Here is a 23,332-nt window from a genome sequence, read left to right as displayed (position 1 = left end):
ACATGGGCAGTATCACCATCCATTTCCCTCACCACCGTCATCATTGGCAAGTGCAAACTCACCCCACACATGCACGGTTGCATTTGTCACACAATGGTACCATTTAGGACATAGTATATTGTCACAGCCCAAATCCCAGGCCATGATCGGTGCATTGGCCCAATGGGCATAGCCCACTAAGCCCAAGCAAGCCTTTTTTATGCAATCCTGATCATCATTCCCAACCATCATTTCTAAAACCACATATTGTAATTCTCCACTAAAAATATTTCAGTAACATTTTATAGTAACCCAATACTTACAATTTTATTATGTCAAAATAATGTCACCCGTTTGCCAACTCTTAGTGGCATCAGTAATCAAATATACATATTTGACTTATAACATGGATACTAGCAGATTACATTACATATAAGTGTTCACAGGTAACAAACCCTTGACTTAGCGAAGTGACCGTGGGTGAAGGTACGGCTACTGAGAAGCCATATTACCTACCAAGAAGGAGAGCATACGTGAACAACTCAATCTAGGTCCCAACTGGCTCCAAATATGAAAACATGAAGTTTAAAAATGTGAGTATAAAACTCAGTGAGTGAACATAAGAAGGGAACAAGCGATCGATAAGAAGAACTTGGAAATCATGATGCACTTGTTTTAAAAACAATGCAATTGATTTAATTTCTTACTAAAAACCCCTCATTTCAAAATTTGATTAATAACCTCATAGTGTTGCAAAAACCCATGATCAATTCATGAAGTTAAATGGGTGAAAAATATGTCAAAATCAAGCAAGGTAGCAAGCATGATAGCAAGTTTCTCGCTGCAATGAGAAACAGTCTCAGTTTGTATATGTTTCCGTTTCTCTAGCATATCTCCCACTAAAGAAGTCCAACTGACCTTATTTTTAGACCATTAGAAATCTAAGAGGCTGGGCTACAACTTTGATGTTTACCACTTTGCCCAGTTCTGATTGGAAGGTGGTCAAAATCATTGTCAAAGTGGAAGCACTGCACCAGAATTTTGGGTCTACCCTAGAGTTTCTCGCTGTAGCGAGAATCCATTTTCGCTGTAGCAAAATTCATCGCTGCAGCAAGAATTCTTTTTCATTGCAATGAGAAACAGGGTTGGTTTGTGCCCTCACCACCTGAGAGTTACTCGCTGCAGAGAGAATGCATTCTCGCTACAGCGAGATTCAGGGCAGATGACAATTTAGGGATTTTCACATTCCACAAAATCCATTCCTACCATATTGCACATCAAAGTGAACACATTGACAATAATCAAGTTTCTCATTATTCATTTCAATCACATATTAAATCATAAACTTTCTATCACATATACATATAACACATATATAAACACGTACACCACCCCACTTCATTCATCGTCATAGCTGGGTCATCATCATCAGCTTATGCACACTCCTTACTCGCACATAGCCGGGTCATCATTAGCTCATGTGCACTCCCACATCGCACATAGCTGGGCCATCATCATCACACAACATTATTCATCAATGCGCAACACACATTCATATATATATACATACCAAAATAATATAGGAGCACATGGATTCATCTTTTTACACATTCACATTTTCACAACATCAAAACATTTTATCAAGGGCTTGTTCCCATGCATAATTTAATGAAAACCAAGTAAAATCATTTAAATGCTTCATCCCAACACATGTATTTCTCAAAAACACTTTGATGCAAGTTCACTCACCAGTATTTATTGAATCTTTAGTCGACTCTAACTTCGATTATTGCTTCGAACGAACATGTGAGGCCTCGTTGGATCCTATCATACACAATATAACCATCAAAATATAACAACCCACAATTCTAATTATTAGCCATCTCTAACCACTTAAAATCAACCCTAACTCTTCTCTCACCTTGTGGACTTGTAGTTGAACTCCTTTTCAAGAGTTTTCAAGCTACTATGGCAAGTCTCTCTTTCTCTCTCTAAAATTTCCAGTTAGTGAGAGAAAGTGCTGAAGAAAGACTTTTGAGGGTTTTAAGGTGGGAGAGTGAAAGAGCACCAAAGGTTCTATGAAAAAGTGCACCAAGGCATGTAAATTGAAGTTAATTTGAGAAAGCAATGGAAGCTTTAAGGGAGGCTCCCATGGAAATGAAGAAACGTGAGATGGGAAGGGAAGAAGAAATGGCTGGAAGCTGTTGGAAATTACTGAAGCTTTAGATATTTATATATAAAGTTTATCTAATTTTTCATGTAATTTACCAAAATGCCCTCCGTAAGGTGACTTTGTCTTCTTCTTTCCTTCGGTTCAACTTTTTACTCTTTAGACACTGAGACAAAGTCCATAATGGTCTAGAAGTATTCAAGTTCGCGAAAACTTAAAACTTTAGACTTGAGATGCAAAATGACCATTGTACCCTTACCTTAGAAATCATCATTATTTCTATTTCTTTCGTCATCTTATCCTTATTTTCATCATTCATTTGTGCCTTAGGCCTACTTCAGCCTTACTAATGTTTGAAAGCATACTTCTAGGGGCTCATTAAAGAAAATGATGAAATTACCCTTAGTCTATTTTATCGCGTCTACTTCTAGTTATGTGTATATAGAGGTCAAGGTTTCACAAGTTCACTTCTGAATTGCTCCTTTTTCTCGGTAATCAACCTCAATTAGTAGCCGGTAAGCATTATTAGCCACCACCTCAAAGTACGAGGTACTACATATATATATATATATATATATATATATATATATATATATATCAACATCATACAGAAACATATGAATTTATCACACTATCCATTTCATAACATAAAAACATTTCATAAGGGCTTGTTCCCGTACAAGTTTTGAAGAAACAACCAAATAAAATGTTTGAGGGGATTCAATCAAACATATATGTGTATATCCCAAAACCTTTTAATGCAAGTTCACTCACTGGTACTTGTTGAACCTTTAGTTGACTTTAACTTCCCTAACGGTCCAAATGGGGCTGAGGGGCCTTGTTGGAACCTATCACACACAAAAACATCACAGCCAATCCAATTTACATTAATATCACTCCAAAAGCTATTTCCCAATTCAAGCTTCAATAGCCCTTCCTATCTATCTTCCAATTACCATTTGATTGGCTATTATGTTTCTCTACTTTAGTAAAACTAGAAGTAGATAAACAATTTCAGCAAATAACACAACTTATAACTCCAATTACCATATTGCATGAATATGGAAAAACTAAAAAAGACATGGAAGAACGGGAAATGATAAGACCCATAGTGGGTGAACCAAACAGCATGGGCAGCACCTTTTCAGCAGCTTTGGCAACAACAACAAGAGGGCCTGACGCAAGGCAAGCCTTTCACACGCAAGGCGAAAGAAGACCAGTTGGAAGCAGACCGATTAAAGATGTTGAACGTGCGGTAAATGAGAACTGCCCTACAAAAATGCCTAAAAATAATGAAAAAAAAAACTGTTAGCAAAAGCCGACAATGCATGCAAGAGAGGACGTGCATGGTAAAGGGGCCCACGACGTGACAGGACATGCAGAGGATGAAGGGTATTTGCTGCATAATCACCGCATGAAGCTTCTTGGGAGAATTCAAAAGGTGGTTTTATAAAGTCAGAAATGAGGGCAACATCTTCTTCTTTTAGGGATGGTCAGCTGATGGATGAGAGTGGGCCCGAGGGACAACTTGGGATAGAAGGTATGAAGGAGAAGGAAGCATTTCCAATAGATGATGGGACGTTGCGGCAGGTGGCTGCTGTAACAAAAAATAATTCTTTTAAGGCCCAAATGAAAGGGGCGTTTGAACCGCATGAAGAGAGCCAAAATATGGCAGAAAATGTGTCAGGGCGTTAGGAGGGACCATCTATAGTCTCGAGCCGTGAACCAATGGCTGAGCAAAGGACGGGCTCAAATGGCAAAGACGATAAGGCTAACTTGAATGCTGGAGAGAAGGTAGCAGCCAAGCCGCAAGCCAAACCGAGTGACGTGCAGGAAAAACACGCTTCTTTATTCCTCAATGTGCAGGGCAAGCGAAGCAAAAAAAATATTAAAAAGATAAAAATCAAGAGTGAGAGGGACACGGAACGGACAACACCTGCAGAGGAATGGACGGGTGTACTTAAATCGACACAAGAAGGTGCATGTGAGAATTCAAAAATTCTTTTTTATAGGCCACCAAATTAGGCAGCAACTGTTCCACAAGGGGATGACCAGCAAATGGCAGAAAGTGAAGAGGGGGATCAGATTGGGCCCGCGGACAAGTTGGAAGGCAGTGGAGAACACAGCCCACATACTGAAAAGAGTGCAACTCAAACCATTTACAATAACAAGTCTGTTTCAATAGTAGCATGCCCAAGTGATAGAATGGAAGCTTTATGCTGAAAATCCACCAAATTTGGAGTCTGCCTCGGGTAAATGCATGTACAACAAAGAACTAAGTGATGTTCCTTCCATTCCTTTTGCCTCCGAAACAAACTTCGCAGAAATTGAAGTCCATCCTCGGGTACGGCGTAGGAGACATTCAGACACTGAAGTTTCGATAGATAAAATACTTAGTCTAGCCTAGATAGAGCCGTGGATATGGGAGAAAATGATGAGTCCTCGGATGAAGATGCCATCTTGGTGAATTTTGCAGCTAGTTGGGAACGTGAGAGGTATTTCTAGTCATTTCGGAACCCATGGTAGTTGCTTCTAAAGTTAATTTTATTCACATAGATTGTAGTAACATGGAAGTGTTTCAATTTTATGACGGTAGTAAAAATTATGGTCATAAAATGAAACACTCCATTCTAGGTGCTTTCTTTACTTACATTTTCTGTTTTAAATTTTACTTTAGTATATTGTCTCAATGTAATAGTAGGGAATATTTGTTTTACTGTATCATCAAAAGTTATACATGTAAAATGGATTTCCCCACTCTAAGTATTTCTCCAAAACTTTCTTAAGATCATATAACTTGGAGGTACAGTTTATGTCCCCCTCCTTTGTATTTTTTATTTCGTAATTAATAAACCTTAATAGGGTAGCTAGACCCTATTAAATTAAAAAAAACAATTACTAGCCATCATCAATAACTTAAAACCAATCCTAATTCATCACTTACTTTGGTGGATGGTAATGAGATTTCTTCCCAATAGTCCTCAAGCTATCATGAAACCTCTTTTTCTCTCTCTACAAAGTTCAGCTGGTGAGAGAAAATATTGAAGAAAGACTTTTAAGGGTTTGTTTAAGGTGAAGGAGTAAAAGAGTATGAAAAACCCTACAATAGGGTGTGTAAAGCACGAAAATTGAGGTTAGTTTGAGAGAGTGATGGAAGCTTGAGAGAAACTTTCATGGAAGAGGAGAAAAATGTGAGATGGGAGGAGGAAGAAAAAGAAGTTGCTGGAGAAATGTGGAAGCTATTCGAAAAGATGAGATCTTTATAGTTAAAGCTTATCTAATTTCTCATGCAATTACAATAATGCCCTTAACAAGGCCACTTGTCTTCCTCCTTTTCTCGTGCAATCTTTTTACTCTTTTGACACTGGGAAAAGGTCCAAAATCCTCTAAAAGAGGTCCCTTAAGTAGCCCCCAAAAGTCCTAGTATAAAAAATCCCCTAAACTTGTTATTTGTGGAAATTACGGTGAGGGCAGCAGCTCTCAATTTCCAACACCGCGGAGCTCAAATGTTCTGTCAAAATCTGTTCTTCTAGTGCAGTACTTTTACTTAGATAAGGATTTTGACCACTTTCCCATCAAAACTGGGCAAAGTGGTAAACATCAAAGTTGTAGCCCTACCTCTTAGCTTTCTAATGGTTAAAAAATAATGTTATTTGGACTTCTGTAGTCGGAGTTATGCTTGAAAAACAGAAACATATGCAAATAGAGCAACAGCCCACTATGCACTTTTCTTCACCAATTGAAATTATTTTTTAATCCTGCTCCTATAACGACATAAAATAATTATAAGTAGTGTAAAACTATCATCATTAGCTCAAATTAAACCTTTAAACATAAGTTCTACCTTGAGTTTCGTGTTTATGAAGGTCAAGGTTTCACATGTCTACCCTATATGCAAATCAAACCACCTAATCACTAAATGCATTCGATCATACGCTATTCTATTCAAGGTCTACCTAAATCTCCTTTGTCAAGGTTTAACCTAGGTTTCCAATTCAATCTAATTGGTGATCATGCAATTAGAAGCATTAAGAACAGAATAAAATAAACAACTTAAATCTATCAAATATAAGTAAAAGAGAGATAAATAATTCAGACTATATATTGAGTTCAATCATAATCTTAGATTAAAAATTTAGCTCCCCATCAAGTCACACATCATCATTGAATAAAATTTAAACATTAAAACAAAACCAAGAAAATAAGAGAATAAAAGAAAGTATAGAAAAACTCAAGAATTGTATTCTTGATCTTCAAAACTCCTTGAATCCTTCAAATTTTTCTTAGCTTCAATGACTCAGTGGCTTGACTCTCAAATGTCAATCTGGTGTTTCTTTCTTTTTTTTTTCTCTAGTCCTTCAAAAAATTGTTTTTATAGGCTTTGAAGTTAGACCAAGTTGGGTGAAGAAAGAAGTCAATTTCAGCTGGGATTTCCTTATCAAACTATGTAAGTCACAACTTTGCCAAATTAATTAACACAAATCATAATTGCTCTAGGACTACTGCAGTGTGTCAACTTCGACAAGATTTTTGACCATCCTACAAGCTAAACTGGGTAAAGTGAAAGTTGTAGATGTTTCTCTTAGCTTTCCAATGGTCCAAGAATCGCTTTATTTGGACCTCTATAGAGAAAGTTATGGCCAAAATACCGAAACATATATATTGGAAGTCTGCACCTCGAAATTGCTCTCCTTCTTCCATTAAAATTCTTCTTTCAAACACCTACAAAAACACAAATAAATCAATAACAACCTATCTTAACAACATTAACACCAAATTAAACATAAAATCAACCAAGATTAGATTGACTCACCTAAAATAACTAATTTAAAATAATTAAATAAAACTTATTAATTTCTATGCATTACTACAAAACTAAGCCAAATTATTATCAAAATTAAGCCCAAATAACTCTATATCATAGAGTTATCACATATTAAGTTCAATCATAATCTTAGATAAATAAATTAGTTCCTCATCAAGTCACGCATCATTATCAAATAAAGTTTAAACAATAAAAACAAACTAAGAAAATAAAAGAATAACAAAAAGATAAACTCAAGAATTGTAATCTTGATCTTTCAAGTCGTCTTGATTCCTTCACATTCTTCTTAGCTTCAATGACTTTGTGGCTTAATTCTCAGTTATCAATCTGCTATTTCGCTCTCTTCTAAAAGTCCTCCAAAAAGTTATTTTTATAGGGCTTTGAAATTATGCCAAGTTGGGTGAAGAAAGAAGTCAATTCCCATAAGGATTTCTTTATTAGACTATGTGGGCCACGACCTTGACCATTTAAATAGCAAAAATCGTAATTGTTCTAGGATTGCTATAATGTTTCAAATTGAATAAGATTTTTGACCACCTTCCAAGTCAAACTGGGCAAAATGATAAACATGAAATTTGTAGGTTGTTCTCTTAACTTTCCAATGGTTTAAGAATAACTTCATTTGAACCCCTGTAGAGAGAGTTATGGCTGAAATAGCGAAACATGTGTAGTGGAAGTTTGCACCTTAAAATTACTCTCATTCTTCCTTTAAACGTCTTCCTTCATTAAACACCTGCAAAAGCACAATTAGATCAATAACAACCTATCTTAATCACATTAACACCAAATTAAATATAAAATTAACTAAGTTTGGATTGACTCACCTAAATTAACTAGTTTAAAATAATTAAATAAAACTCACTAATTTCTATGCATTACTACAAGAATTATGCTAAATTACAATCAAAATTAAGTTCAAATAACTCTACCTAGTAAGCACTTATCTATCATTGGGGAAGATTTATGGTTTCTACATCACATTAAGACACAAACTCCCATTGATCTTGCCAGCTTTATTTTTGTGGACATGAGGAAAATTATAGTTTGTACTAGATCAAGCCTCATGTATGGTCAAGTCATCACTTGCCTTCTAAACCATCTTCATGTGGATACATCTTTAGATGATGCAATGTCAAGACCCAAATCTGAGGCATGATTGTTGTAAAGGTATCGATGGGAGTTACCTTCTTAACTCATGCAAGCCTAAGATAAACAACAAACCACTAATCATATGTGCCTCATTGGAACCAACCCCATGGAATCATATGCAAACAGATATAAACAAGATTATATCATATAACAGAAATATCATATCAAACCAACACACTTGTGTGCACATAATGCAGAAGTAACATTGTGAAACTTGTAGTTTATGTTACTTGGATAAATTAGACAGTTAACTTGGTGAGCTTAGGAAATGCTTTTATTGACTTGAAAACCTTAATTTCATCCTTGAGAATTAACAACTAAAAGTTATGGAGGTTGTGGAAGGGATTTAGAATGGGATTAGGCCTTAAAAGAAACAATTTTTGTAAATTTGGACCTAAGAAGTTGACCCTATTGCATAAAAAGTTGACCTTGTGAAGTAAAAATAGGGGGAGTTTAAACATTCTGTTCGAGGGTTGACTATAAGCCTTCTATAGTCAACCCTGTGAAGGAAAAATAGAATACATGCGAACATTCTGGTCTAGGGTTGACCCAGACCCTTTATAATTGACCTAAGATTGGCTAGTCAGCCCAAAACTAGCTTAAAAGCCTTAAAACTCGAGATTAAATCATTTTTCTTATATCTCTTTATTCTTTCACCCATTTTCTCTCAAATTTCACATCTTTCAAAACCCTCAATCTCTATCATCAAATCTTGGATTCTAAGTGCTAAAGGTAAGGATTTTCACTCTTAAAACTTGGTTTTCTGATTTTTGTTTTCTCTCTCTAAAAGTTAGGAATTTTTCTAAGGTTTTAAGATTTGGCTAAATCCTTCCATTAGAAGCTCACTAAGGAGGAAAAATAGATAAAATAAATTGTCTATTTATTGGGTATGAGGTTTGGATGAAAGATTGATGGAAATCATTGGGTAGAAATAAAGACTATAGAGTTTGAAATGCATATTCAAAGTATTCCGAAATTATTACGGATTTTTGAGACTATTGATGATTAAACCTCATTTTTAAGTGCTATTGGAGTAATTTAAGTTTGTTGAAGAAGCCAAGCTTCTGACAAAAGGTGCCAAGAGGAAAAGGCACATTTCAAGAGGTGGGTAAATACGATGTTTTTTAATTATTTTGATATAATTAAGCATGCCTATTCTATAACCTTGCAGTAAAATGTATTTTGACAAACTTTGTGATGTGAACAATGGTTTCAAATTTGTTTTAGGAAATCAATGTATATTATGTAGATATGCCATTATGTATTTTGTTTTGAGCATAAGGAATAAGCCTTTCAATTGTTTGATGCTCAAAAGTTGATATTTTTTTATGGATAATTGCTTGATTGATGATTCGAAAACTTAGAATGAAAAATGATTTGTTTTGCATAAACCTTAGCATCATATCAATTTGTCTTTGAGATTGATGATTTTGATTTAGTCTTACTTTGAACTTTTATTGTGTAGATTGAGTTCATCCTTTGTTTGGAAATGGACTTTGAACACTTTGACTTCATTTTGTTTTGAATCCTTTGATCTTGGATGGTAAATGGATTTACCTTTTCATTTGGAAACGAATATTTGGATATTTGGAAACATAGCATAAAAATGTTTTAGTTGAGCCTACTTTAGTTATGGACCTACAGCTAGTGACAGAAGCCACTAACCATTGTGCACAATGCTTAGCTTTGATTGGGTAGTTGACAGAGTCCTACCCATTAGATTTGGTTTCGTTTGGTAGTTGATACGATCTTACCACCTTTGATATACGGTAGATGACTATCATGTATTCGACCACTTTGGTTGTCATGACCCAAACCTGGGGGCCATGACTGGCACACGAGCCCAACAAGCAGGCCCACTAGACCTGAGCAAGCCTTAGAGTTCATACTCAAACATTGTCACGACCCAATTTCTCGGGCCATGACCGGTGCATGAGCTCAATGAGCATAGCTCACTAAGCCCAAGCAAGCCTATCCATTTACCTTTGCTTAACAAATTTATCATATCATGCATACAAACACACCTTTTCCCGGGTGTGAACATAGCCAAAACATAATGGCATTATCCATAATAATATACATGCACTATACTAGTCATGTATTTAGCAATTTACGTTGCATACACATATTCACATTGTTAGATTGTATTCACAATACAAAAGGACCCATGACTTCCAGCGGAGACATTTACAATAAAAGGGATTATTATCGAATGCCAGACACATACCCAAGAGATGCACTACGGGGACTCCTCGATCTAGGGTCCAACAGTCACTTGATTTGAAAACGTGAATTTTTATAAAACGTGAGTACAATACTCAGTGAGTGAACAAGAAGGGAACAAGCATACCATAAGGAATGTTTATCGAAATCATGATGCATTCATTTTCTCAAAACCATGCAATTGTTTTAGCTCCTTTAAACCCTTCATGTAAACCCCACATGAGTAAATCACTTTACAAAAATCCATGCTCAACTATGGTACCAAAGAAATGGGAAATATGACAAAAACCCACAAGTTAGCAAAATGGATAGAAAGTTTCTCGCTGTAGCGAACTTCATTCTCACTGCAGCGAGAACCAGAACATCAAGGAAACAATCTCCTTTTTCCCTTAAAACAAGTCATCCTGCTAAAATAACAATAGCAACATGTAACACATGTAAACTTCCAAATTTCAACAAAACAAATGCTTACATATTTGCATTTACAACCATATACCCATCATCAACATGCACACCATCCCATCATCATCATCTCATATGCAACGGCTTATGCGCATATAGCCGGGTCAGCAACTGCTTATGTGCACTCCCACTCACACATAGCCGGGTCAACAACAGCTTATGTGCACTCTTACTCGCACATAGCCGGGTCCAAATCAACATGCAAAGAAGCATCCAATGCATATCATGCATTTTATCATAATGTGATAACACATAAACCATTGTATAGCACATTTTCACAATATAAAATTATTTTACTAAAAGCTTGTTCCCAAGGTACATTTTCTAAGACAAGTTGGATAGAATCTTTCATATTCCCCAAAACAAGTTTGAAATGCAAGTCCACTCACCAGTATCGAAAATCCAGATTTCGGGTGCACTCGGACTAATAGTCTTCAAGCGCAATTCCTTTGCCTTTTCTGGACGTATCACTACCTTGTCAAATAACAAAGTAGAGAAATTTACTATATTATCCCTAAATTGATATAAACTAATTTAAATTACTAATGCTTGATATGTAAATGCAAAAATACGTCCGATTACCGCTTAATAGCGGTATCGATTAAATTCGACCGATCACCTGATTAATTGGCGATTGTGTCCAAATCACCTCCAAATTAATCCATTTCTCTTCTAATACCTTAATTTACCACATACCATTTAAATAAAGCCAAATTCAGCATTAGAACCCTCACAGTTCCTTATAGAAAAATTCGGTCATTTGGTGCACTAGCACCGAAATTTTTTCTACATAACCGTTTCACCTTAGTTCATCATTTTCCAAGCCATTTTCCTTGAAATAAAAACAATCCCCCATTGATATTCAACCCTCATGGTTCGACCAACAAGGAACCCTAGAGAAATTGAATATTTCTTTTGTGTTTTTGTTCATAACCATGCTTAACTATCCCTAAACACTAACATAGTCTAAAATCAAATTATTCCAACAACAATTCCTCTTCCATGCCCATTTTTCAAAATTGAATTCATCATAATAACTCAATATTCAACCATGGAGATCAAGAACAAAAGCATGGGTAAGCTAGGTATCAAGGAGAATTAAAGAAATTCTAACTTACCTAGCTTGTTTCCTTGATTTCTTTACTTTTTCTTTAAATTTTCACCTAGGTTTTCTTGTTTTTCCCTTTGTTCTTCCTTTGTTCTTGTTGCTGGGTACCTAGGCAGAATATGGTGAGAGAATTGGGGATTTAATGGGCTGATTTCTATAGAAAATAATTGTCAAGCTCGACCTTATAAAATACTTTCCATGTCATTCATATGATTGACAATATGCTTGCATACTTGGAAAGCTCCGAAAGAAAAATCGTTAAAAGACGACAATGTACCAAATGGTACAATTAGGTTAATTTAAGCCTCGAACTAGATCAAATAGAGAATTCAAAATGAAATTAAGAATATTAAAGTCCCCGAATGGTTTAATATGGTGATTTGGAGTTCGAGGATCAATTTGGGGTCAAACCGGAATTTTTATTGTCTAGGGGCAAAATGGTCATTTGCCACCTAAGGACACAATGGGAATTTTTAGAAAAGAATTTTTTTTTGGCCCCATTTGACTTATTGGAGTATAATTTGAGGGTTTAGCAGTGAAAAAGTTTAATTTCAGTGATTTCTAGAGTGTAGGGGTAAAATTGTAATTTTACAACCCGCGAACAAAATTTGAGATTTTGAGAGAATTTAGATCAAATTTGACAAATTGGAGAATGGTATGAGTATAAGGGATGAAAAATATGTCTATGGACAATTTTTCAGTTTTTGGGGCAAAAATGTAATTTTTGACTTTTACGAGGGAAAAAGTGTAAATTTCAGAAATTACTCCACCAAGACTTTGGATAAGTCTGAGAATTTTATCTAAGCTATGGATATGTGGGACAAGTGTATGGTGAAAATTTGGAAACAAATGGATGGCTAGAATTTAAGGAATTAATAAAATATTAAAAAATAAATAAAATAATATTATATTATTTTAGCCTTTAAAAAGGTAAAAATTCCAGAATTCTCATCTTCTTCAGCTGTCCAAACCAGGGGAGAAAAGGGGGAAAAAAACAAATAAGAACCCTACCTGAAAATTTTGGGAAAATCAAGAGAATTCAAGAAATCAAGCATTGAAAAGGTAAATTTCATTGATTTTCCTTGTGATTTTCATTACCCATGCATTTTTTTCTCATTTCCATTCAAAATTAGAAAGTGGGTATGGACACCCATGCTGGCCAAACCTCCATGGATGAGTTTTGAGCTTGATTTTTGGTTGATTATAATTGAATTAAGTGATTTTAGTTAAGTTATATTGAAATATAGCAAAAATAAGCTAAAGATATAATTTTCTCCCATTGAAACCCATTATGCTGAATTTTTTAGGGGAATATTGGCTGCTGATCTTGATGTTTATTTGAGGAATTATGATGAATAATGATGAATTATGAGCCTAGAAAAATAATGGGAATTTTCGGAGTAAAAATACAAATTTTTACCCACTAGGGGCATTTTCGTAATTTGCTACCGGACTGATAATTTGCACCACACTGAGGGACATTAAGTCAATTTGGGTGCAATTGAGGTATAGAAAATGAAAAAATTAATTTGGAGTTTAAACGGACACGTATATTGATTTATCGGGTAAAAGATCGAAATAGGCTAACACTGCGTTTAGGCAAAAATTTAGATATTTTTGCATTCCATATCAAGCATTAGTAGTCTAAATTAGTTTAATTTCAATTTAGTACCAATATGGTGAATTTCTCGATTTTGTACTATGTCAAGGTGGTGACTCCTCTAATAAAGGCAAGGGAATTACACCCGAGGACCAGTAGTCTGAGTATTTCGAAAATCCCCACTCTAGACACGGTGAGTAACCTTACCATCATTTTAATTATCTAAAGTATGTTTTTATTCGGTTTTGGTGAATTTTATGAAAATGAGTTCAAATGGTAAATTTTTATGTTTTGTAAACAAAATGAGTTTAAATGAAAATATTTTATAAATTGTCTTAAAACGAAATAACGATTTTGAAAATAGAGTAATTGGAGACCACTGATATGTTGTAAATTTAAAATTGAATTAATGGCTTATGTTATTATATTGACATGACTGGCTGGGCTGTGGTTTTTATGAATTGTATGAATTGCTTTATTTTACCCTTGCAGGCTGGGTAGTAATATATTAGCCCTGTCATGCTGTCAAAATTTTATTGTATGGTGGGTTTGACCTGCTGCAGTGGGCTGAATTCTGTGGACTAGCCTATTAGAGGGGCACGAAATCCTGTTATATTTTTACCTCGGTTGGAGAGGCGAGTAGGGTAACTCCCGAGGTATAACTTTTAGAGTTCACTTCACGCCAAACCACCACGTGAAGGGGAACTCGGCCAATGCCAAGGAATGGCTATGTTTTCAAAATAAAAACATGACTTTCTAATAGCCTTGGCTGACTCAGTTGGGATAGCCCTCAACCAAGGTATCCCAGATAACTAAGTATGATAATAATTTTTGGCATGAGCCAAGCTTTTTAAGAAATTCATAAGCCATACTGATTACTTGCTTTAAATAAATTGATTTCATTTGATTGAAATAAGTTGAAGGATGATAAATCACAGTTTGATGAAATGTTTTAATAGTCTCCTTTTACTCGACTTTAGATATTTTGAGTGATGTTTGTTTACTCACTGGGATTTTATAATCTCACCACCCTCATTTCCACCCATTTCAGGCTCAGAATAGATTGTAGATAACTGATATCGACGAGGATTACAGTTGAACTTGCCACATCCAAAGACTGTAGGTTCATTTCTTTTGATACTTTTGGTCATTCGTGGGCCCACGTGTCGCTGTAAATTAAATTCTATACTTTGGTTATCTGTATTACGGTATGTAAGAATTTATTTTGCTTTTACGCTATAAAAATTATTTATGCAGTGTTCTTAAAATATCGTTTTATGTGAAAATTGAATATTTTATTTAATATTTTTATTTTATTATAACAGTCATAATTCCATTTTAAACGAATGTTTTAGACATCCAAAATTATTTTTGATTATGAAATATATGTTTTCCACTTACATACTATATTTTTAGATGATTTTGAGATTTTTGGGATAAATGACGAAAATACCCCTGTGAGACGAAAATTATTATTTTTTTTGTTTAAGTTGGAAACAGTTTAAAATCTTTTAGAATGTGGTATTTGGAAACAGTTACCCACAGGGGAAATGAGAAGCTGATATTAAAGCCTTGCGGGGTTCCGGTTGACATTTCGGGGGTAATGAATGTCGATCGAGACGTCGCGACGGTTGTCACGGGCTCGATGGGAGTTCCAGGTCATGACAATAATAAAATAATCAAGCATGCCACGTGTCACATGCTTATTGGCCCAATTTTTTTTAACTTTTTGACTTTTTCTTCTTAATTTTCCACCACAAATATTCTGGTACTTATCCAATCCTACCACAATTAAAATCCCTTGGTCTTGACAAGTGCTGGGCCAAAAAATTTACCGATTTGCGCTCAGGGCAGAAAAATTACGATTTTGCTCCTATACTCCGAAATGTACAGGAATCACATTATTTCTACTTTTCAACCTCAAATAACACTAATATTGATCAATATTAACCAAATGGGGCAAAAAAATTGTTTTATAAAGATTCCCGTTTAGTCTTCTAGTGGCAAAATTATCATTTTGCCCTTGTGCTCCAAAAATACCGGGAATCATAATTTTTTACTGCTAAACATCATTTTATACTCCAATAATTATAATTATATTTCATATAATTATTCTTGGTCAAATGTGATCAAATCTTGGCTAGAAATCTCCATTTAATCATCAAATGGTAAAATGACCGTTTTGTCCCTAATCGGTCAATTTTCCCGATGGACTCCAAACTGGACCTTGAACTTCAAATCACTATTCTAAGCTATTCTGTGGGTTTTAAAACTTTCAAATTCCTCTTAAAATTTCTATTTGAACTAGTTCAAGGCTCGATTTAACTTAGTTGTACCACGGTACAATACCGTCTTTTAATCGAGCTTGACAAGGTCTCACAAACATACATAGGCCAAGGGATTTAATCATCAAATATTCATAATAAATTCAAGTAGAATACAATATCCTTGGCTTAATTACCATACAATAGTAATAAGGCCATACGATGGCCATTTAAACGGGTTCATACATATTAACCTTTAATACACCATATAACATGGCACTCAGTGCCTACACATATTATCCACAGGGAAAGGCATTAACTGACTCGACGAATTGACCAAAACAGAAAACCTACAAGATGCCAAAATCAGTTTGTTGTTGGACAACTTTTACCACATAACTCTGTGGCCTATTTATTTGCATATGGTATACAAATGGGTGAGCACTATAATACTCAGTGAGTGGTGCAGATAAACAAAATCATATATATATTAAACACATATACGAAATATATGCACTGTGTATCTAGATGTTCTAGCAAACATGTCACGACCCGAAACCTCCCTCAGGCCCATGACAACCGCCGCGACGTCCTGATTGACACTCATTATTCGGAATGCTAATCGGAACCCCGCAAGGCTAACGAATCAGTTTCTTGCCTTTCCTGTAAGCAATCATTGTTAAATATCGAGTTTTAAGAAAATATAAACTATTTTAGATCGAAAACAATCAAAATAAAATTTTCGTCACATAGGGGTATTTTGGTCATTTTTAAGAAAAAATTTCGAAACTTGATAAAAATACAACGTATGTTAGAAAATATCCACTGTCGATTTAAAATAAATTTTTGTAATCTAAATCATCCATTTAGAGTGAAAAGTTGGCTAACTAGACTAAATAAAAATATTTGATAATATATTTCATTTTCTTATAAAACAATTTTTATAGAACTATACATAAATAATTTTTGTAGTGTGAGAACAAAATAAATTCATACATACTATAATTTACAAAGTTATAATGTACAATAATAATTACAATGACAAGTGGCCCATAAATACACCCAGTATTGGTGATAGTAACCTACTGTCTGTGGGATAGAGGGGTCAACTGGAATCCTCGACAAAATCGGATATCTTCAAGCTACCACAGGCCTGAAATGTTTGGAAAGGAGGTGGGTGAGATTTTGCAATCCCAATGAGTAAACAGACATTATCATAAATATCTAAAGGCGAGTAAAATGGAAGCAAGTTTAAACAACAAATCACAAACCATTTCATAAGGTTTTCAATTTCTTTCTTAAACCAGAAAACATTTGTAATTTACCACAGTTGTCAAGGCTTATAACCTTTATTAAAAACATGGCTCAAGCCAAAATCTAGTCCTCGAGGATACCTTGGCCGAGGCATCTAATCGAGTCCGCCAAGGTTGTTAAGATATTTACATGTTAAACACATTCTAGTTTTGAAAACAAGCCGTTCCTTGGCGTTAGCCGAGTTACACATTCACGTGGGGGTTCGACGTGAAGTGAATCTAATACTACCCCGGGAGTTACCCTCCTCGCCTCTACAACTGGAGTAATTATGTAACCGAGTTTATCGTGCCCCTCTAATAGGCAGTCCACGGAAACCCATCACTGCAGTGACTAAACCCACCAATTTTAATAAAATTTCGACAGTATAACGTGACTTTTATTTATTTACCCAACCTGCATAGTAAAAACAACTTACATAAATTCCAATGCAATTTATCAAATATAGCCACATATACTCATATTTCAAAAGCCATTAATAGGAAAATATATATTTCAAAATAATTGGCAGCCTCCAATTACTCAATTTCATAATCAACACAATATATTTTTATTTGTCACATTTATTTCTAAAACATCAAAAATCCCGTTTTAATCTCGTTTTCATTTCATAAAATACATAAAGAGCATTTAAAAATAAACTCTAGATAATTTACAATAATAATAGGTTTACTCACCGTTTGTACAGATAAAATGCTTCCTAGGTGCCCCGATCACTGTTGGTCGGGTACGACTTCCTTGCCTTTATCAGAAGGCTCTCCTCCTAGACACATTCAAAATTTACCCAATTCACCACATTGATGCTAAATCACTATATAATTGACTTAAATCCTATACTAATGCATGGTATGAAATGTAATAGCCTAAAACGGCTTAAACGCGGTATTAACCTATTTTTGGCACTTTACCCGATAAATTGCTAACGCGCTCCATTTTAGCTCTAAATCGTCTCATTATTTTTCCAACATTTCTAACCATTAAATATCAGCCAATAACCTACTAAAATCACCAAAATCAGTTCACTTTCCTCCTTGGAAAATTCGGCCAAAAATGGGACACTAACTCGGTAAATTTTCTACTTTGTTTTTCTATCACATTTAACCATTTTTTCATCATTTTCTCTTCATTTCTCTTAGAATAAAAATCAGATCATCATCATTGCACCTCATTGCAGATTCGGCCAAGGGTGGGTGTTGTAAAAATTTAATGCTTTCTTGCCCCATTTAACTTCTAAACACATTTAACTAATTAAAACTATCAATTTAACTAAAAATCAAAACCTAAAAATTTCAATTTCTCCCCCCTTAAAATTCATCTAGCCCTTGATGTCACTTTTAGATCTCTCTTCTCAAGCATGCTAAATGGAAACAAAGGCATAGGAAAGGTAGAAATCAAACTAAAGTCGAAAAATCTTACTGTGAGACGCATAAACGGGCGAAAAACGCGAATTCCCCTTTGAATTTTCTTGTTTCTCTTTGGTTTTTCTCTTTTCTTCCTTTCCTCTCTATTTTCTCTCTTATTCTTTCCTTATGGCTGGCCAGCACTTAGTATGGGGTTTAAATGGGCTGATTTTCCATTAAAATAATATTAAACAATTAAAAAGTGCCATGTGTCACTTTTCCATTAGCCTATTTTTAAAATTTCATCCTTTAAACTTAAATTTTTCACCACTTAACATACCATAGTTGTTCATACCAAAAATAAATAAATCCTATGATTTTGACAAGTTTTGGGTAGTGAAAATTACGGTTTTTACCCCGAGACGACAAAATTACCGTATTGCCCTTATGTTCCGAAAATTACCGAAATTGAAAATTTTCACTTCCTATCTTTAAATTATACTCCAAATAGTTAATCTTGATAAAAAATTCACTCCATGATCAAATTATTATCTTAGGTGGCAAAATAACGATTTTGCCCCTAAACATCAAAATTTTCAATTTTACCCCAAATGAACCCTCGAACTCCGAACAATCATTTTTAGTCATTCTTGGACTATAAAATATTAAATTTTATCCTACAATTCCTATTTAAACTAGTTCGAGGTTAAATCAACTCAAGTGTACCGTTAGGTACGATACCAGGTTTTGTCTATTCTTAAGGTGCTTTCCTGGCATAATAACATGCTACTCAGTGCATGTATGTCATGACATGTGTTTATAGGGTCGGGTTTTACAAAACATCTTCGAATATAGGGCATATCATTATCCCTAAGATCTCTAATGTGAGGGCACATCATCATCCTTAATGTCTTCAAAGATTATCACACATATCATTAGGCTTACCCTCGAAGTCGATCAAAGTTATTCAAATCAGCATCCACGGCACACTCTAGTCGCTAGAGCATCACATTAGAATCATATCACATTTATCTAAGCCTCTCCATGGCTATCTAACATCATATACAAATCAAATCAATGAGTGGTCCTTCCTTGGACATAATCAGATCATGCACGGTGGCCAATTGACGGAGAATCGAATCACGCTCAAGGCAAAGCCATTGATGGAGAAACAGATCATGCACATGCCAAACCAACGGGAGGAGAATAGATCACGCATAATGCCAGAGCAGTTGGTGGAGAAACAGATCATTGACCAGAGAAATCTCCCGATGTTGGTATCACTCGGAGTAATCTCAACAGTTGGCATAAAGCATTGCAGGTGGGAATCACAGGCGAGATTAGTACCACCGTCCTTGTTTACCACCATCCTTGTAGGCACACAAATAGTCACAAGAGGATAGAAATCCACTTAACCACAAATCAGATCAACATTTGAAATTCATTCCTCGGATGGAAACACAAATCCACAAATAAGGCCATTATGCCTTTATCATTCACGATTTCAATTTCCTTATCAAATCTCAATTGACAGTTATCGAGCTTCAATTGTCTTAAGCTCGGTTAGGTTTTAAGTGCCTCTAAGTCTCCAAGGCATTATTCAATCAAATCATTTCACTTATCATTCACCTAGGGTAATCTACTTCTAAGGGTTCATCATAGCCTCTATACATCCTAGTCTAGGCACACATACAACATAGGCCACCCATGTGGCTCACATCATAGCACACAATCTCACACAATTCACATATATACATATACACATATGTTGTTCTCTAGCCTAGGTTCGTTCGTCTAGGCATACATATTTCATTCTAATATCAGTGCAGTGCATCTTTCATGCGTCATGCATTACATGCATATTAAACTAAACCCATTCATATTGACAATAGGAGGCACTCTTAGCCAAGCTCCGATCCTTAGCCTCTAATCGACGTCTAGCTTGCTAAAGAGTTAATTTAACTCCTTTTCCCCCTTCAAACAAATTAGAACATCAAAAGATTAATTATTCCTGGCTTTCTAAACATGCTAACTTTTCACATAATTAACTAAATCATAACAATCCAACTATTTAAGCTCAAATCCTTCACCATTGAGCTAAACCCACACCTTGGAAGTTAGATTGCACAAGTCTTGGCTCTAAATTCCCCAATCGAAGCCAAAGAGGAAAATCACCAAATCTGGAGAAAATTGAATTTCTTAGCATTTAACTGATTAAATGAGAAAATAATCGGTAAAAATGTTAAATCTTACCTCTAGAATGGTTTCCCAACTTCCAAATAGCCTCAAATCACTTTAAAAATCCATTTGGGGTCTTAGGGTTTCAAGTTTCTAGAAAAAGAAAGAGTTGGGCGGAATGGCCCGACACCCCTTTTTTATTTTTTCCTTCCCTCTCTGATGTATCGATACATTTTGGAAATGTATCGATACATCTGCCTGAATTTCGAGTATTGATACATTGAGGCAATGTATCGATACATTTCAGGCAGAATGTTCCCTAACCAACATGTAATACATGTGGGAAATGTATCGATACTTTTCCCCTTAGGTACTCTCTGGTTCAAATGTAATACATGTTCATCTTTGGTGACATCTATCGATACAGTTAAGAATGTATCGATAGAACATTCTTCCTAGGGCCTTTATTGTTCGTCTTGCCATGAATATATTGATACATTGGGGTATGCATTGATACTCTCACCCCTGTAGGCAGTTTTAAAAGTCCCAAAAACTCCAAAAATCCAAGTTTAACACTATAATATTATTCCTAGTTGATATTACACCTCAAATCATTCATTTAACTCAATCCCATACACAAATTCATAAACATAACATCAAACCTTGATCACAACCTCAAATTATGGGTTTTATCACTTATTTCCTCAAAGTTATGCCTAAGTGTTCATATGTACACTCTTAAACACTAGGCATACATATCCTATCATCAAAGTCCTCAAAACTCCACATATTTCATAAATCATTCTTAGTTTACGTCAAAAGTTGGGGGTATTACATCAGTGCTACAACACACTTTGATTTGGTTGCCTATGCTACTTAGTGCTCCATGATCTATTTGGAATGACATTTGACACTATGGAATTGGAACTTGATATTTGTTTTGAACTTTGAACTTTGGTATTGATATTGTTTCAACTTTAGACTTTGGATTTTGGTAATTGTTTAGACTTCGGTCTTTGGATTTGATATTTGTTTCAACCTTGGTGTGTGAGTTTCTTATTTGGTTAATGTTGGCATTTGGATTTGTTATTCGTCTCGATCTTGATCTTTGAATTGTGTAATTGTCCCGACTTTGGTATTTTGACTTGATTTACTCAATGTAATATAATTATGTTATTTTTGAAATCCATTCATTTTCTTCAGGGATTTTCTAAAGGTAACAACATTAACTTGCTTTTTTTGAAACTAAACCTTTTTCTTTCCTCAACATCTTATACAAAGTTTTTAAAGCTCGATAATTATAAATTGTTTTCTTGAAATTACTTAAACATTTTACAAACTATTATTCTCATTTCAAAGGCTTATGAATGAGATTTCAACAAAACATTATAAAATCATTTTAAATGAGTTGTACCCATTGAGATAATGATTTGAGGTTTCTTGGATACTTTTTCATACTTGACTCATATCTCGCACCTTGGGATATTTGATTTTGTTTGGGGATTGAGTTCCCAAACTCTTTGAATATTTGTTATGGTTGAAAGGTAAACTTTTATATTGTTTGAAATGTATTACTTGCATTTATTTTAAAAGTATCTTTGACAAACACTCTCTCGTTTAGCTTGTTCCCCTTCCCCATATCTGCTCACGGAGTTATTTATAACTCACACATGTAAGATGCACTTGTTTTGCATATCCGTACTTACTTGGCTCACTGTCTTTTAGGAAGAGCCAATACTTCAGTCAGTCTTGGGTTGGTGAACATATGACATTCAGGAGGCATCAACCTTTTTGTTTCAAGTCGTACTCTACTAGTTCTATTTGGTTTGATCATTTATGTTGACTATCAAAGATAATATTTTGCTATGTCTTGTATTGAATGACATGCATTTCGAACATTGCCATGGAATGGCTATACTTTGTATTTGCCACAAGATGGCCTATATGTGTTATTTTGATGTGTGTTGCTTCCATATTTTGAGCATGTGAACATGCAAACTAATATGACATAGTCTCATGTGATATACTATGTTCATGCATGTTTGATGTACGGTTCCATGGTGATAAGTCCCATGAGGTAATTTTGAGTATTTGATTTGAATTGTTCATTTTAGACTTACATGGGTTAAGAAGGTAACTCCCATTGATACCCGTGTGTTGGTTATGGCCCTTGGGTTTGGGTTGTGACAAACGTATATAACAAATCCAGAGTATAGGTGTTGTCAGATTATTTACATAAGTGTACGCTTTGTTTAACAAGTAATATAGAAGAAAGTAGAATTCGTTCCCACGGAGAATTGGATTAATTCCTATTTGCTAACTACTAAAATTAACACACCATAATCTTATCCAAACAATTAAAATTAAAATTATTAAAAATGAAAAATTAAAATTAACAAACTGAAACTAAAATTGAATAGCAAATTTGTTTTGAAAATCTAATTAACTACTAGACCTAAGATAGTGATATCCTTCAATACTTCATTTGAATATTCTCTCTCTCTCTTAACTTACTTTAATGGATTAAGTTGCTAACCTAGAGTCTTAAATTATTTACAATTCTCTATCAAGATTCTCATAAAAATATGTCTCCCAATTAACTTACTATATGTTTATGTAAATTAAATTGAAGAAAGATTTATTAAGTTTAGCTCTAATCTTGGTAATGTATGGCTTATAGGTGTATAGCTACCTTATATGCAAATCAAACCACTTAATCAACT

Source organism: Theobroma cacao, chromosome 3 (genome assembly GCF_053813885.1).
Source record: "Theobroma cacao isolate CCN51 chromosome 3, ASM5381388v1, whole genome shotgun sequence".
NCBI lineage: Eukaryota > Viridiplantae > Streptophyta > Magnoliopsida > Malvales > Malvaceae > Theobroma > Theobroma cacao.
This window is presented reverse-complemented; position numbering follows the sequence as displayed.